Source organism: Anopheles marshallii, chromosome 2 (assembly GCF_943734725.1).
Source record: "Anopheles marshallii chromosome 2, idAnoMarsDA_429_01, whole genome shotgun sequence".
NCBI lineage: Eukaryota > Metazoa > Arthropoda > Insecta > Diptera > Culicidae > Anopheles > Anopheles marshallii.
The window spans coordinates 77,265,780-77,271,248 of NC_071326.1; positions in this window are offsets into that span (position 1 = coordinate 77,265,780).

Consider the following 5,469-nt stretch of genomic DNA (forward strand, 5'->3'; position numbering starts at 1 on the left):
CCTGGGTTATGCAAGTAACGTTCATGTAGGAATTGCATTAGACAACAGTCATCAGCAATTCGTTCGCAGTTTGATGGGACTGTTTTCATTGGTCTTTTCCAAAATGGATTGTCCAGCGCCATGTTGGATGCTGCGCAGCAAAGTCCCCAGTCCTTGGTCCTAGATTCGTGTAACCCTCCTTATTGTGCGATACTCTCCGCAAAACTGCTGAAGTGGGACGAACCATGTTTGCAATAACGTTCCATCTTCCGTTGCCATGCGCAACAAGACGCATCTCATCCCCGATTGGATGTCAAAGGAGGCCAGTGCTTCTAGTGCTGCCTGGATGGCTGCGTGCGTACCACGCGCTCTATAACCGTCCGCCATCATGGCGCCAAACGAGCTTCGATGTTTTTGAAACCTTTTTTGTCTAACACATTCCCGGCAAAAGCATCCGGGAAGGTTCATTACAAACACTGCATCACCAGCGCAATTGCACCGCAAAGTGATGAAGTTTGTTTGACTATTCGTTTTTTTTTTGCTCCCGCGCTTGTTGCACATACAAGATGATTTCGCTCGCTGATAGGCACGTGTTTGTTGTTATTTGCTAGCGTACTAAATCAGGACATTGTTGATGGTCCTCCGGAATCGGTCATCGTTATCAGCTGGCGGGGTTCGATCGCGGGAGCACCAGTAAACACAGGGCCCGTGCTGCTAAAACAAAATCATGGCAACGCGCTTGATAACCTTCGCCGAACGAGATCATCAAGGCGCGTCTTCTTCTAATCAATCGTGTCCGGATGGATCCACGGACGCAATGAGGCTGCACAGTTGAGGTCGTTTCGGTGACCCGTGGGGTTTGGGATTATTCCTACGTCCTGACACGCTTTTGATCAAAGAAAATGATTTTAAATGTTTAATTATAGGGATCTTCATGGTATGAGCTTCTTCCTACAGTGTGGGTCAATAATGTGAAGGTCTTCTAGAGCATTTTGAATCACAGTATCGCAAAGAGTCATTCGAGGAGACTAGTGTCATATAGTTGGCGATATAGAGGAGCATTCAGAAGAGCATATAGAGGAGGTCTAAGAGGCCTAATATTTCTTAAAACATACAAACAATAACATCATCCGCGAATTTGGAGTCGTAGATCTTAGGAACTATCGTCTGGAGGGCATTTTGGGTATATTCTTAACGTTATCTTGAGGTTTGGAATAAGAACGGGTCCTAAAACAGATGAAAAATTGATAACTTTAGAAGCTATCGTTGCTGAGTGCATTAAACAGGGGTTCTTTTCAACAAATACTGATGTTATAGAGAAGGAAAATATGCTCAGAAGTTCCTTAATGAGCTGCTTATGCCATATGTTCGAGGTGTTGTATATGTCATTAGAATGATACCAAACGACCTCACACGCAAGGTTCTTCTATGCCCAGAAGTCTAGTTGAACTCTGTTATAGTTGTCTATAGACCAGTCAACTCATTAAATTGCTACCAAACAAACCAAACCTTCTTCTCTTTAATCGTTTTACTATTGTTCATAAATCATGTTTCTTAACACAGTGATCGGTTCGAGTACTCCCTGTTGTACAAGGGAAATTTATTCCTTCCCCAAAAAAATAAAAAATAAAAAAATTCTCCAACATTCAAACCAAATCAACCCAAAAATCCGTTCCACCTTTCAAGCGCCGAGACTCGCTATTTTCTCAATCTCAATACATCAATTCAATTGACTCGTGTTCTCCTTGTCCGCGTTTCCTCCCGACGAATTGGAGCGCCTGTTTGCGCCGCTACTAATTAAACGTCATCTTGTCTATTGCTTCGCGTTTGCGAACTCAAACAAACTCCACCAGCACCACGGTGTCGTGAAGCGCACCCGTATTGAAGCGTGCTGCAAAGAAAATCAGAACAGAAGCCAAAAAAAAAAAAAAGGGTGACCGAGTTGGTGAAATTTTAATAATGGCGAAACGACAAATGACAGCCAAAGAAAACGCTGCACACCGGTATGACCCCCCTCGGTACAAGTCCTTCCACTGGCAAACGAAAAAAAAAAGGAAATCCTCCATCGACGGGAAAATGGAAGAAGGATTTGCACAATTTATTGCCAGTGCTATGCTATTCCTTCCCAAGTCCTTCCTCCTCCCTTGCCGGTGCCAAACAGGAGACACAAACCGACGCTGGAAAGTGCGAAAAAAGACGGCTGTCACTTCCGTTTTCCTTGGTCCCAATTTTCTTTTCCGTACGTTGGTGTGGTGCGCTCTTTTTTTGTTTTTGGTTTTGTTTTGTGTAATCAGCAACCCAACGGTCGGACCAGTCTTGCCGTGTCCGACTGTGTGTTTGTCGACCAAAGCGCAACGACATTTCGAGGGTATAGACACATTTCTTTTGAGGCGCATCCGTTCTGTTTCGTTTGCAAAAAAACCCGGCAAGAAGGTGGCAAGAGGCTCAGCATTTAGATGAGACAGCTTCGACATGACACATTTCGGGCACATTTTCGACTGTTGGTATGAAACGATTTTTAAATTGCAAATCAAGGGATTCTCGCTGGAGAGGTTGGTTGAAAGCGGTAGGAAAAATGGAGTCGTCCACTGAATTTTTTTGAATTTCTATTCGGTTTCTAGGCCGGTTTTATTGGTTCACTGTATGCAGTGGCAGAATTATAGCCTGTTAAAAACGGCAGCTTATGATATAAGGGTTAACTAAATGACCAAGCAATTAATAATGTAAATAAAAGCTTGCAAGGAATAAAACAGCTAGACGTTATACCGGATATTTCAGACACTAAATTCAGTTAAAACTTCAAGCAGAACTTGAATGTGGTTGCCGTGTAACGGGCACTACGCCGGAGTAGCTATATGGTCTTGTGGTTTGACCCTCTGTGTAATGCACCGAGAACTGTGGTTCAACGCTCATCTTCACCAGAGCAAAAATTGACTATTGTCGTCTACATGGCAAAGAATACTGCGGATTTGAAGTTCAAATTAGGAAGTTTGTGGGATTTTCTGAATATTTTTCTCAGAACAACATCTGGAATTCCTGTCTATCCTTTGCTTTTCTCGTTAGCCAATCCGGTAATCCCAGCCCTTCTGATGGACGTATCAACGCCCATCACTCCATCTTAATTTGGGTACCTATCAAGCCTCGCCTGTCCTAATGTGAGGACGTCGAACTAATAGTACTTTAGCGACAGGGTCTTCCGGTGTCATTCCGGAGCCTGGCTAGTTTAATCCGCTGTATGACAGTGAGTTTTGGCGTACAGCTAGTCATTGTGTGGTGTCTCCTCCATTGCAGTTTCATGGGGCCAAAAATCATTCTGAGCATCTTTCTCTCGAACTATAAATGACTTTCGTCAACGTTGGACGAAGTCCATGTCTCAGAGGCGTATGTGCTGTGGGACTATGAAAGTTTTATATAGCGCCCAGCTTCGTTTGTCGCGACAGGTGTGTTTGAGTAGAGGAGTTCTTCAGGGTGTATGTTACATAAAATTCCTGAACAAATTCAAAACTAAAATAAAACCGTCAAATATTGCAAACAGTCATAAATCACACATCATCGATGAGTTTATTTGCAGTAAACATTATCACCATCAATCAGCACACTGTTAACGCACTTCGATCATGGAATGACTCCATTTATCCCCCTCCACCCCCCGCTATTTCCCCAACCTTTGCTTATGATTTATGCGCCAAAGCCACTGCACGGTGCAATACCCTATCGCGAACCTATTTGCACGAAGTGCATCGAACTTAAGTCCTCCCCTTCCCCCTGCTCCGGTCCGGTGTAAATGCTGTGGACCATTTAAAATCGTTTACCAGCACCCTGCAGCCTTACGGGACGACGATTCGAGCCATGATAAATTCGAAACCCACTCGGGCCAACACAGCTACAAGCGACGTTAGTACACGACGTAAGGTTCCGAAAATTTATTGATATCCAGTACGCTTCACTCCGCTTTTTATTGCTGCAGCTCCGGAATCCAGTGCCAGACCGGAGCAAAAAGGTCGCGGAGATCCTGGAGGAGGTCACGCTGTACTGCAACTGGGGCACGTTGCAACGTATCCCGAGACCTCTCCAGTCCACCCCCCCGAAATCCCGTCTGGAATCCGGAAAAGGAAATGGCAGTTAGTGAAAGGCTTCAGCCACGACGGCACACGATACCACTCCGTCAAGGCAGCAGCAAGTTTGCCATTACTACCAACTGGGGCTGGAAGTTGGCATTGCAGTTTTCGGGTTCGGTTTTTGTTTTGCTTTCCCCCCGTTTGGACATTCGCCAGGGCGTACCAAACGGTGACGAAAGTTATTCCATTTCCTGTACAATAAATTCCAACGAATGAAATAACTCTACCCTACCTCGCGCACCTCGAGCACCTATAAATCTCGCATCAAAACGGTCCACGCGGATATTTTGGTCACCGAAAACAACGTCCCGGAGCGCGTCCCCTGATTGTGTGTTGGGACATCTTCCGGATATTAGTCGGGAAACACCGAAACACTTCCATTTGCCTTTACTGCGGGAAGTTTTCACTGTGAAAAGTGCGCGAATGGTGGGCCTCCTTCCTCTCGCATATACGTCGTATTACTTCGCATGTGCAGACGCGCCTGGCGACTCTGTGACTGGGTCACACGAGGCCGATGGTCGTCTGCATGCAGAAAACTGCACAAAACTGCTTCCGTGTGACACGGCATCCCATCCGTGGCGTCGGTAAATCTTTGCTAGTTTTGGGCAAGGCGGTCCTACCAAAGTGGTCCTATTGCGCGACATACGCCACGAGAGGGAGAGCGAGAGAGAGAGAGAGTTCTAGCAGAGACAGCTTAGAGCTTAGACGAGGACAAAAAAATAAGACGAAGAAGAGTGTTTTAAAGAGTCCCTTTTGTGGACGGTCGTGTGGTAAATCAGGTTTTTGGAGTACAAATCAACATAACTTAAAACTCGTCTTAAGGTCATAACTTAGGGGCCTCAGCTTTAGACCACTCTCCCTCCAGGAACCTTGAAGTTTTTATGTCTTTTGCAGGCAGGATTTTTGGTCAACAGCCCTTAACGTGTGGAGTAGTGCGACACACATCTTCAAACAAACTTGCCACCTTTTCTGTGCATTTCCCTCCAACTACCCAACTGGAAGAGGTCAACCAGAACTCAAGAATTCTCATACTGCAGTTCGGACATGTCGAAATGGCGTACTGCATTCCAGTATTCGTTTGCTGTCGCTCTCACATATACACTGGGACTTTCTATTCCAGCACCAACAAAACCGATGAGTTGCAACCAGGCGGAGGGACAGACAAACAGAAACTGCAAACGTAGATAGACGGCCGCAAAGTAAGCTAAGGGAGAACTCCGGAAGGATATAAATTGCCGTGCTGTACGGTTGTTCGTTGGGTTGGTAAAAAAAGGTACGATATTGCCTTTTAATATTGGACCTCCACCAGAAGATTTCCCTTTCAAAAATGGTTAGAGACGGTGACCTGCTTGAATTGTCTAAAGAGTGTGTG